Below are 13,208 nucleotides of genomic sequence, written 5' to 3' on the forward strand. Positions count from 1 at the left end.
AACTGTTCAAGGAAGGCTTTCCAATTTCCAGCGTCTACCCTCCCGGCCAAGACTGCTGGTTGTCATGCCCCTACCTTTTCAGCTGTTCCTTCTCCGCCTCTGTCGCTGGCTTGTCCTCCCGTGGCCCCCAGCCTAAATGCTACGTTCTTCCCGTCTCGGGCTGGGCTCTTCTTCGAAAGCCACCCCTCGCCTCTCTCCAGACAGCCCGAGGCGGCTTCACCTGAAGGCTTATCTCTCGGGCACCTGCAATATCCAAATCCCAGCGTGTCACCCTTCTATCCAAGCTCTCCTTCCCTTATCTGAGAGACCAAGCGCCGCTTCTGCCCCTTTGTTCAGAGTGGGCATACCCACCTGGAACTTAGGTTCCAGCCTGGAACATTCCCCCGCTGGTGGCTGCTTATCACTGAGATCTTGGCTCAGATGTTTCGCAGTCCGCTGCACCCGCTGCCAGGGATCATCTCTTCTCGGCACTTATCACAATCAGGTTTTATCTGAGAATTCACGGGTGCATGGGCACTGTAGCAACCACAGTATATTTATTTCTTCTGGACTGGAAGCTTCCTGAGAGCAGGGGAGGGGTTCCTTTCCCTACAGCCCCACCTAGTGGCACAGAGGAGACACACACCAACCGTGGCTGCCCTCGCTTGTGCCCTCAACCGGCCCCCAAATCGCCCTCTCTCACCTTCCTCAGTGCTTTGCCTTATTCCAGACCTCAACATTCCTCTCCTGAATCTTGACACCAGTCTTCTAACTGATCATCCCCAGCTTCAAATCCACCAGTGGCTGCCCACTGCTGCAGTAGAGCCCCCAGTGCTCAGTGTGGCCCACCGGCTGGCCACAGGCTCCTGGCACTCCTCTTGCCCTGTTCCTTACACTCTACTGAACTTGGTGCGTGCTTGAAGGCACAGGTGCACATTTATTAATGACCAAAGTATGCGTGCTAGGGACACACCAGTGTGAAGGAAAGATGTGCAGAAGACCTGTTCATGCAAGCCCTCTCTGCTCAGTAGGGGGCCTGGCTCCCCATGGAGGCTCTGCTAATCCTAGTGCCCGGGGAGCATGGAGGACAGTGTGTCAGTGGTGGCAGTTAAGGCAGGCCGGAATCAAGGCTAAGCCCAGCTGCTCACAAGCAAGACATACCCGGGCCTCAGTTTCCTCAGCTGTCAGGTGGTACTAACACAGACCGCATGGAGCTTCTGCGAGGATCACAGCGCGTGTAAAACCATTCCCAGCAAGCCTGGCACGCACTATTCGGTGGTTGTGTTTATTCCCATTGTGGCTGTTGTTGGCACTGAACCACCCCTTCCCTGCGGAGCCCACCACTGTCCTGCCCCACCACCTGCACACACACACACACACACACACACACTCTCACACGCTGACGATGTGAAATTCTTGCTTGTCCACTTTGGAGACACTATAATTCGCGGAGCCTACTGGCATGTTGAGGTCTTATCCTCGTCCCAGAAACAGCCCCTGAAGATCTAGGGGGACTGCTTTGAAAGCTGGATTATTCTTAATTAAAAACTAACAAAAGTAACAGTGTTAAGTACTGTTCACCTGGTCCCTCTCCCTCAGTTGCACCACTGGGCAGCCCCAGCCAGGTCACTAACTAACGTCCTCGCTGGGGACCATCAGCATCTTTCCGAGAACCAGCTCCTGCATTGACCCTGCAGAGGCCTGGACAGGCCTCAGGCTGCCTGAGCACATTTGATTTTTGTCTCACCACACACCATCCTGAGCCCTAACCTTTATGAGACCTTCCTCTGCTCTGAACATTCTGTACCATCTGCTTAAAAGCCATGGTAGAAGCTACCAGAAACGGCTAGCATTGACGTTCTCTTAGGTACTGGTAGTGCTTTGAATAGATCTACATTTAGATTTTAGATAAGGCATTTTAGGTTATGTCACTTAATTCTTATAGTGATTTAATAGTACTGTCTCCACTTCCTAGAGGAAGCTCATGTTCAGGGCAGAGGATGTCCTTGCTCACTGGGCTGCTGCCAATGGGGTGGCAGGGCTCCGATCTCAAGCTAGGTCCAGTGACACCAAAGTTTATGCTCTTTTCCTCTCTGCCATCCTGTAGTCAGGGATCCTCATGGGATCTCTGGATGTGACACCAAGTTCCAAAGTCTGCAGTGTTCTAAGAGCGGTCCTTCTCAACCCCCAGCGCCGCAGGGTATCTGGAAGCAAAACACACCACAAGAACAGAAAGGTCCACTGGATCCAAAGATGGCGATTAAGGGTGGAGGGAGCTTAAGTTGTACTCCGTGAGCTCTTGCCGTAACACCAGCTGTGGGCTATTCCTCAAGCATGTCCCATTACAGATTAAGTCTCTGGTCTTGGCATTCCTGTGTTGTCCCAGGCCAGACCAACAACATACTTACTCTGAAAGATACAATTATGTAAAACCTGGAGATAGGATGAGTAAAAAGTCACAAAGCTAAAAGCAATCAACAGCACAAATCCATTGATAGGATTCTGCTTTCCAGTTTGCAATGCATGCACACACAAAAGTTACTTAAGATGTGCACTAGAATTCCTTCACACAGTTATACTTAACCGATAAAAAATTTTAAACGCTGAATTAGTATTTCATTGCATGTGGCCTGTGGAGTCCCTCACCCCATTTGGGGGGGGGGAGGCGGTAAGCCCCTGAAGATCACCATGTACGCAGTCAGACCACATCTAAGTTTGAGTGTCTACGAGGTCTTAGATCCAGCTTCAAGCAATAAACAAGCGGGAGCTTGGAGGTCTTGGAGCTCCCAGAATTTCCTCCAGCTGGAAGACCTAGTCGATCCTGGGCCTCAAGCCTGCCTTGCTGTAATGTGAACTCAGTCCCAGCACAAAAGCAGGCAGCTGGTCTAAACACTCACAACGCGACTGAAGACGGGGCTTGCCAGCTCTTGGCTCCTTCCCCCTCCTCCTCTTGCCTTTTCAAACCCCTCCCTTGTTTGGTCATCTTTCCTAAAGGTAACATGTATGGAGACATTCCGTGTGCTGGTCACTTTGGCACAAAGCATAGTATTCAATTCGTCCCTGTTCTCTGGAATCTATTCTATTCTCCGAGTGTTCCGTTGCCAAATTTGGACACAACTTTTCAAGAGGTCATTACTGGAAATGCTTAAAATCATGTTGGTTCGGGGATGGCAAATTGGTGCTCCAATGACTGACTTTAAAAAGTCTCCCCCCAACAAAAAAAAAAATGTTGCCAACTTTTATAAATTGGGTCTTTGCATGATTGGGATTTTCAGTTTTTCTTAAACTTTAGATGAGGCATTGGTCTGCATTCCTGCAAGCCAACAGATCATCCAGAGCTGGGGCTCATGCCCTCCTGGACGGGAGCTAGTGACACCTTCTTTTATACATAGGGAAGCTAAGACCCCATTGCCACACAGCTAATTAGTAACGGGATTATTGGCCAGATGGCCCAACTTCTTTTCTCCTTATTAACTAGAAAACCAACAGGCTGAAATGGCAAAGCACCACTCTATCCTCTGATTATATATCCAAGGAGTTCTACAAAACCTCTCTTAGAACCTCCACCACCAATATGGGATGCATTTGTAGCTGTGCATTTCTTGCAGTAACGCCTCACCTGTTGAGGAAGATAGAAACTATCATTAACTGAACACCAGCTCTGTGATGTGAGGGTCGGAGGCCACTGGAGAGGTTAAGACCCTGGGACACCTGAGGTCCTTCCCACGCTGCAGCAGTGTTTGGGCACATCTGTTCATCGCGATGAGCCCAAATTACCAATGGTTTTTCACACTCAGCACAGGCAAGGATAGAAGAGCTGTGAAAGATGACGGTCGCTATCAGAAAAGGCAAGAAACTGCCCCAGCTCCAGCTCTGATGGAAACCGAATGTGACGCGGCGGTGGCCACGGAGGCGGCAGAATCTCGGGCGCAGACACGGAAGGATCTTCCGAAGAACAGGGGATGACAAAGCAGAGCGCGGCCCAGCACGTGGAGCTGCCACCGTCGCCGTTAGGGGTGGTATGTGAACAGGTGTGTGTGTGTGTAATATACACATGTACGCACGCAGACACGGAGCCTGCCATATACACAGAGCATCAGTCCCTGTCAAAGGAGACACAAAAACGGGACGACGACTGCGGGAGGGACTGAAGGTCCAGGATGAAAGAGAGAAGCACTTTTCATTCTCATGGCTTGCAAAGAGGTTCCTCAAAGGTCCGCGTATTACGGATTTTTAAAACCTCACAAGGAAAGCGGGTGGAGGCAATGCATGTGGCAGGACTCCGCCCCAAGGTCCACGGGTCTGGCGGACTCGCGGGGAGAGCCAGTTATCCGGAGAGCCCGCTGCTACCCCGGGCTTGGGAGCACACCACACCCCCCACCCCCCACCCCCCCCCCCCGGCCCCCGCCCCCCCACACCGGCCCCCGCCCCGTCCCCGCCCCGCACACACAAACCGTGCTCCGTCAGCTCTAGGACAGGACCGGGACCTGCGCGTCCGCGGACCTGGGAAGCGCAACGACTGCACGCCGGCGGCTCGCGGGGAGCAAGCCACACCGCAGCCCGCTTCTTCCAGCGCCAGGGGCTCCGCTCTCCCTCGGAGCCGCCGGGGCCACCCAAGGGCCCCCTTCGTGGTTCTCCAGTAACCTGTGAAGCAGCTGGGAGCCTGCGCGAAGCTAGCTCCCGGGTCCTGGGGGAACACCCCGGGGGCGCACCCTGGCATCGCCTCACACTAACCCCCCAAGAGCCCACAAGCAGTCCGCTTTCACTCCACTCTCCCGAGATCTACAAACTTTAATGGGACGTCACTGGATGACTGAAAGAACAGAACAGGTTTTTGAAAAATGTCTTAGCAGAGCATCAGAGTGTCGCAACACTTTATTAAGAGAATTGGCCTTGAACTAGTAGCTGAAGTAACAATTGCATGAAGCCAGATTAGGTGTACTGCATAATACTCATACTTGATTTATTGACATTACTTAGCAATTTATTGGACAAAAGTCAAACTTTTTGTTTTTTATTAAGCACATTCCACAGTACAAAGCTGTCATGAATAATATCTGTACAATTTAACAGTTTCAATAGCTGTTCAGACACAAATTTATTTCAAACAGATAATTGGCAAACATAATTAATTACAAGTTAGAATTAGACTATCCCAGTGCTTTAAAACAGTAATATAGCAGTAATTTACAGTTGCTCAATTATGGTTAGCAAAATAAAGTCCAGGGTACGGCTGGGAATTACTACTATAATCCCAGAAAGTGAGAATTCCTTGGGTGCCAAAGTCCCCTGCTATAATTTAATAGGCACAATTCAAAGGTTGTGTGCATATTCGAAGGCCATGATCTCCCAAGGAACAAGAACTTCTATATTAAACATGCAAAAACATCAACAAAAAGTCCATTCGTTCAGAAGAATTGCCTCCTCCCCCCACCCCTCCCTCATCCTGGGCTCGCCTAACCAGTTTGATATAAAGCTGTCATGTGGAGAGTGGTACAAGTTAACTCACTTCCACAACCTCTGTCAAGCTTACAACAACTACCTCACAAATAGAGATTTCCTTATCTTTTTCTTACACTTGGAGACTCAACTTCTCAAAAATAGAAATTAATCTGGTAACATGTGGGAGGGGAGAATGTATTTTTAAAAAAGGAAAAAGAAAAACTAAAAAGCCAAGCCAACCCATGAAACAAATGACATACACACACATTGATCCCCACACCGTTCTCAATGCAAAGGACAAAACTGAGCCCAGGGCCCTTCCCTTTAGTAGTTGAGTGTGCTTCCTCGGGAAGAGGGTTAGTCAACGGGAGGTTCTTATTGGTCCTTTAAAATGTTACTGACATTCCTTAATCTTTGGAAACAATGGCAAGGGGAAAATCAGAACCTAATATCGAACAAGGGAAAAGGAGTGCCAACCGAATGCCGAAGTCCTTTCCATGCACGGTCAGCATGATAGTGCCATTCACACATTCAGGCTGCAGAGCAGTTCTGAGAACCCGCCAGGGCCACAGCAGCAGGCGACACCAGAGATGACGGGAATGGGGTTCATGAGCTTGAAGTTTTGCACCACGTAGGAGTACCCCTCCACTCGAGATGGGCCTCTGAACCAAACTGACCTGGCATAACAGGCTCCAGCACACAAGCAGGCCCTGTTACCACCCCAGTGGGGATGCGACATCCACGCCAGGATGTGTGCATTCCAGAGCCAGGAAACCCAGTTAGCAGGGCCTTCTTGTTCCTCCCTTTCCAGGGATACTAATGCACAGAATAATGATCTTTGACAGTAAAGTCAAATGAATACCATGGGAAGAGACCACTAGTACTCAGGAGTACTTAACGATGAAAAGAACAACAAAAAATTTTAAGGTACCTCTCTGTTATATATGCTACACAACGAATAAAACATTTTGTGTTAAACTTTAGAAATTACATTTTAAAACAAGAGTCCCATTAAAAACACGCACACCACACACATACACACAAAATGACAATGACAAAATAAAAATACCATATGAATACTGCAGGAAGGGTTCTAGGTAATCCACATCAACCCTGGTATCAGGTTCTTGAGCCCAGCCCATGGCTAAGTGCGAACACACTCTGTATTAGTGTCTCAGGCACAGGGGCCCTGACTCCAGCAACCTTGAGGTTAAACTGTTATGTACATTATATCTACATGCGGATACAGTATTTTAAATTAGGAGGCAAGCACACGTGTAAAAGTGTTACTCTACCAAATATCTGGAGATGGTTGGGATACAGAGAGAACAGTTAATAAAAGAAAAGAGCTATATTACCTGTTGGGAGATAATATAACCTGGCTTATAGTTCTTTAAATTAAAAGAAATTGGTACAGAAAGGAAAATCCAAAAAATATGACTAAAACAATCCAGAGAAATTTTTCCATTGTCCAACATGTTCCTAATACAGGTCAGAATTCATAATGACTTGGACGGTCAAAAGGAGAATGCTAACTTCTGAAAAGGAAAGCCCTGGACATTCTGGGTAGGTGTTTGGCACCCAAAATTTCACCAAAGAAGAATGCTGTTTCTTAATATCAGACCAAAGTGCAAAGCAATATAAATTAGAGGCCAGTCTTCTCTTGATGGTCGATTTACTTCTGTAAAACAGACTGTATATTCCTTTTATATGAACAATTTACATTTGAAGCGTTAGATTTTTTTTTTTTCACTGATGGGGGGAGGAAATGGGCTTCTGTTCTACTGGAAGTCGGTGAGGCTAAGGTATCCTTCTCAAAGTAGAGGCCGGAATCGGAGGTGAGAAATGTTGGTACTTGGAAGAGTTAGGCTGCTTTGCATCTACCCAGCGTCTAGAACCAATTCCAGCTTCATAACTCAGCTGTGAAGAACTCCCTTAGGCATTTGGTAGCCATGTAGCCAGTAGTTCAAGACTAGGAAACCCTGGGAAAACAAAACAAAACAAAACAAAAAACAAAGGGAGTATGGATGGATATTCTGGTTAGACATGGAGATATACACCACAGTCCGTCCACATCCACACAGACACATACTCATGCACAAGCAACACAGTACTTTCAAATGTCATCAGCATCAAAACTAAAAGCTGCAAGTTGTTCTGAATGTAATACATACCAGGCATTGTATTTATTTAAACCTTGCAACAATTTTATGAGGTGGAAACTATGATACCACTTGATGAATAAGAGAACAAAGGCTCAGAGACACTGCTTAATCCAAAGCATTAGCCATTAAGGGACAGAGAGGGAACTTGAAGAGATACCCAACCCTATAACTTGTCAACTGTCAGTGCTTGCTGCTAATAATTATGCATGTAATAAAACCATGTTAGATTTTCTACTTAGTATTATCTTTTAGGACATCCAGAGCCTAAAAGGACTGGTCTCTATCTTCCTGAGAGATCTCATCTATCGCTGTGAATCAAAAATATGCAAAGGCTAGTAAATAAAGTATTCCTTCTAAATAGAATGCTAATCAGAAGTTACTTCTTTTTTAAATAAATCATTTATAAAAGGAAAATACAGTGTAGAGGTTAAGACTACTGAATGTTACATATTACTGTGACCATGACCTTGAGTCAGAAACACATTTTAGTAATAATCTCTAAATTCATCCATGTACAAATATGTACACACACACGCACGTACCTAAACTCATCATTACTACATACAATGCAGGCTAACATTTTCTATTCTAAATTTCATCAAAACAAAGTCAAAGTCCATTAAAATGATTTCACAATCACTGATGGGTCACAATCCTTTCCAAACACAGCACTAAACCACTGGGCTAGAAGATTTAAAAGTTACCTTTATGTCTAAAATTCTCTGACAAAAAAAAAAAGACAGAGAGGAGAAAGATTTTTTTAAAGCTTGTATTTTTTTCAAAGGGAACTTTCCTAAAATATTGTCAATTTTTATAAAGATCAAGAATCTTTCTCAATGATTTCTCAATCAACCTGAATGAGAGATTTAATTTCATTCACTGCTGTTTTCATATGAAGGATCTTTAAGAGTCTTATTTTTAAATTAGTAATGCCCACAGATAAGAAGTAGGTACTCTCAAACACTGCTGGTGGGAACATAAACCGACTTAACTCTACAGGGGAGTAACATGCCTCTGTGCATCCAAGTCTTTAAACACCATACCTTTCAACTCAGACACTACAGACATTTCTAGAATTTATCCAATGGTAATAAAAGCAAAGATTTGGGGTGCCTGGGTGCACAATCAGTTGAGCAACTGACTGTTGGTTTTGGCTCAGGTCACAATCTCAGGGCTGTGAGATCGAGCCCTGAGTCAGGTCCGCGGCAATGAAGTCTGCTTGAGATTCTCTCCCTCTCCCTGTACCTCTCCCACCTATGCTCTCTCTCTCTCTCTCAAATTAAAAAAAAAAAAAAAAAGAAATCAAGGAAAAATAAAGAAAAAAGCAAAGATTAAGCTATATAATTGATTATGACAATGTGTTTTATAACAGCTAAAAACTGGGAAGAAATATATATATAACAACACAGGGCCTATCTAAACAACTATTATTTTGCCATTAGGAATGATAATTTAGGCAAATATTGACATTATGGACATAGAACAGTTTTGCAACAAAGGAAAAAAAAAGAATTATAAAACATGTACAGAAGCCTGAAAGGTCATATACAAGGAAATTAACAATGGTAAACCAGGAGTAGGAGTTCATTTCCTTCTTTTGGCTTATCTACTTATTCTAATTTCCTAATAATGATCATATATTGTCTTGTAATAAAAAAAAAGAGCTACTGTACATATTAGGCTCTTAGGAGTTAGTAATTTGAAAAAAATGACTCAGCAAATATATCTACTGCTTTATTTCCTGACACAGAAATACTCTTACCTTTTATTTTAGGGTTGAATATTTTACTGCAAGGTTAAATCATCATTAGGGTAGTGTTTCTCATTATGCATAAATCTTACAGTATCACATGGTAATAATTTTTTTCATGTTACAATAAATGAAAAGAATTTGGAAACGAATAGTAAAATCTATAGAGCTGACTGCCAAGGTTGTCAAAAGTAATTCACTTTGAAGAGACAAACACATTTGAGGTTTCATTGCTTGTGCTGCTTAAACAGTAGATACGATTTTTCCATTGATTTATAATTGTGGATCACAACAAGGGCAGTTGTTCTGAGATTCCCAAGAAGGGGACAGGAGGAAGGCCCAGAAGAAGTAAAACCAGTTTCCTTTCTACCACAGCCAATGAGATAAACACCACTGGTGATCATTCCTTCATTTCTCAACCAAAGAAATCTTGTTTCAGGGCAGTTTAGAGTAGTATATAAAAGGTGCTCAATTTGTCAAAGTTTACTATGTTCTAAATTTCATCTATTAAATATGCCAGAGAGGGGAAACATACTATGGATGTCTTGGATTTTAGCACGTGCCTCTCTAAACAGAATACAAAGACAAAAACACATCAAAAATACGAAAGAGTTACAGTTAAGTTGTTCTCAGATACACCTATTCCCCTGAATGTATCCATTATTGCAGAAGCTAAGCTATAGCTGCAGTTGTCCATGTTCTATTTTATGCGCTTCCCTTATGTGGAAAAATAAAAGCAGAGGCAGCATGCAGCTAAAGCAATGTGCAGATAAAAATGCACAGTTTAGAAAAGAAAGAGAATGCAATAAGTTTAACAAAAGATGTGCACGGCTTCTATACTAAAGCCTGCAAAATACTGCTTAAGAGAAACTGAAGACCTAAATAATAGAGATATACCATGTTCATGGATTGGAAGACTCCAAATTTATTAAGGTGCAAATTCTCCCCCAAAATGATATTATGGTTTAATGCAGTCTTAATTATAAACCCAGTAGTCCTCTTCACAGAATTTAACAATCTAATTCAAAACGGACTATGAATAATGGTCAAGACAATATTTTTTAAGTTGGAAAATTATTAACTTTACGGTATTGGCGAAAGAAGAGCTACATAAATCATGGACTTAGAATAGAGTCCAGAAACTGACCTACAAATAAGGGATCAAATGATTTTTGGACAAAAGTGCTAAATAAATTCTATGGGACGAGAAAACTCTTTTAATCAAATAGTACTGGAACAACTAGACAACTATTAAAAAAAAAAAAAAAAAAGACCAATGACGTCACCTCACACCATACACAAAAATTAACTCAGATCAAAACCGAAATGTAAAAGCTCAAAATACAAAACTAAAATATGCTGGTCCAAACAGTAACCACTACCTACATGTAGCTATTTAAACTTAAAGTACAATTAAATATTCAATTAAATTCAATTAATATATAATTTAAGATATAGTTCCCAAGTCCCACTGGCCACATTTCAAGATCTCAGTAGCCACAAGTAGCTACTGACTACCATCTTGAACAGTGCAGCCCAAGAAAATGTACACTCATCTAATGACAGAAAGCTGGTCAGTGTTTGCTAAGGCTGGGAGGGGCCAGGCTTTGACTACAACGGTGACAGAAGTGAACATTTAGGGGTGATAGAAATGTCCTTATCTTGACTGTGGAGGAATTTCAGGGATTATATATATTTGTAAAAACTCATCAAACAGTACTCTAAGTGAGTACAATTTTTATACAAATCGTACCTCCATAAAACTGATTTAAAAAAACAGCAACAGGGACAGGGCAGAGGGAGACCTGTATATCTAGGTCCTTGTCTACGTACGGAATCTATCTAACACCTGACCCTGCCAGTTCAGATGATTTATCCCAATTTTTTACTGACTTATATCATCTTTATGCTTGCAGAAAATGGCTGCAGAATACACTATAGTACAGCTATAGCTGTACACACACTTGTCTATTTAAGGGCAAATTCTTACATGGCCTAGGAGAAAAAACACAAACAGGTTATTTTGGCCCTGGGTGTCACTGGCCCAACAAAAATCAATAAACGCTTTTAGTACTTAAGCACTCGACTGAACACTGGAGTTCCACAAGAAAAGGAGCTCCTCACCCTGGGGAAGGAGAAAGGCATACAAACTATTTCAGTATCAAATAATAAATTAAGCCAAATGAGGTAAAGGGGCAAAACTGGGGTGGGGGTGTCTAAAAGCCATAATAACACACACAGGGGAGGAGATGGTAGAGGTCTGCACTACGATAATGTAATTGGAGAAACAGAATTCAGTCTGGTTGCCACACTAGGTTTTTGGAAAGGAGTAATGGGAGCCGGGACATGGGGAGGGTGGGTCGTGAGGACAGAAGGTAACAGCAAGATGCTGAAACTCCTGTCAGCTAACTGAAGTAGTTGAACCTTAATCCTTTAGACAGCAGGAAGCCAGTAAGGCAGAGGATGGCAGGCGCAGAGCCCAAGATGATTCTGTGAGAGCAGAATGGAGAGTGGGAGAGGGATAGCAAAGACCGGGAGGGAAAGCAGTTTTCATGTGGGTCCATTCCTCCTTCCCTGTATTTTCTTAGGATTTCTGGGAAGGAAGGTTCAAGTGGGGAGGAGCAATCATTCAAGAGATCCTTGCCTTCTTCCTCTGTAATTCCCTTTGATAACTATTTTAAGACTCTATTCAATAAATGTAATAATTCTGCCATAAGGGTTTTTCAACTTATGAAGAATCTATCCAGAGAGAAAGTAGCAAGGCAGATAGATGGTCACTATCATGAGATGTATGAACACACTTGGGACCAGGAACAGAAGCTATGTATGTGGCTTACAGGTCATTACTGCTCACCTCCCACACGCAGGCAGACATTGACAACCCATCACAGCACATAACCCTCTGAGGCCCACATAGGGTCCCAAAATCCTTCTGAAGACAGGACTCCAGTCAGGCGCTGCTGATCAAACTCAGCCAGCATGAAGAAAAAGCTTTTTTGCCATTCCTGACGCAGACCCTTGGTTTATCACTAATAGATGGCACAGGGGCAAGAATGGAGGTCAGCAAACTTTTCCTCAAAGAGCTGTATAATAAATATTTTAGACGTTGCAAGCCATATCATCTCTGTGGCAAATATTCACCTCTGCCGATGAAGTATGAAAATGGCCAGAGGTAGTATGTAAACCAATGAGAGTGGCTATTATAATAAAACTTTATTTAGGAACACTAGAATTGAATTTCACATAATTTTTATGTGTCATGAAATAGTATTCTGGCCTCTGACTGTAGTCAGCTGAGCCTTTAAGACAAACTTCCTCGATATCTGTGTTTTGGGTCTTAGAGTCTCAAGTAAGAAATATTAGAAACAATGGTAACTTGGTGATCTAGAAGCCCTATCTTTTCATCAAAAAGAATTTCACAATACTGCACATAAACTTTATTTATACTTTTAATATTTAATGGACAGGAAAATAGATAATGATAAAGAGCCATTAAGTATTAAGTAATATTTTAAAATATATACGAATTTTATTAATCAGTCTTTACATACATATATACACAGTAATACAGATAGGTACAAACACATTTATTCCATCTGCAAAGTTTCACGTACACAGAATTTATTGGCCCCCTTGCAAAATTTTCAGAGTTGGAAATACTGCTCCAGATGAACAAGGCCATCGGGTCCCAGGACACAGCCAAGTAAGGCTTCTCATCCTCTAGGTTGGACACCCTTAGTAATCAAAACATGCCATCATCAATGGTTACAATGGCTCTAAGTCTTCCTGTAACCAGAGCAAAGGGCTTTGCTTCCAGGGTACATGTTGTGTCTAATGGATGAAGAACGGATTTTAGGGGCTCTCACAACAAA

At 43.2% G+C, this 13,208-nt stretch overlaps 1 protein-coding gene across 7 annotated transcripts in view; it reads right to left on the minus strand.

Annotated features, from left to right (window-relative positions):
- Positions 1 to 4,836: 4,836 nt before the first annotated feature.
- FBXW11 (F-box and WD repeat domain containing 11) overlaps positions 4,837 to 13,208 on the minus strand; it is a 121,900-nt gene continuing 113,528 nt past the window's right edge. For 6 of the 7 annotated variants that reach the window (XM_059417356.1, XM_059417362.1, XM_059417360.1 and 3 more), the window contains one exon: positions 4,837 to 7,403. The gene's annotated coding sequence lies outside the window, so the exon portion shown is untranslated. Of the gene's footprint in view, positions 7,404 to 12,767; positions 13,071 to 13,208 lie in introns of those variants that run through there. The other variant, XM_059417357.1, reaches the window with a different exon arrangement.

The sequence above is a fragment of the Mustela nigripes genome, chromosome 12 (genome assembly GCF_022355385.1).
Source record: "Mustela nigripes isolate SB6536 chromosome 12, MUSNIG.SB6536, whole genome shotgun sequence".
Lineage (NCBI taxonomy): Eukaryota > Metazoa > Chordata > Mammalia > Carnivora > Mustelidae > Mustela > Mustela nigripes.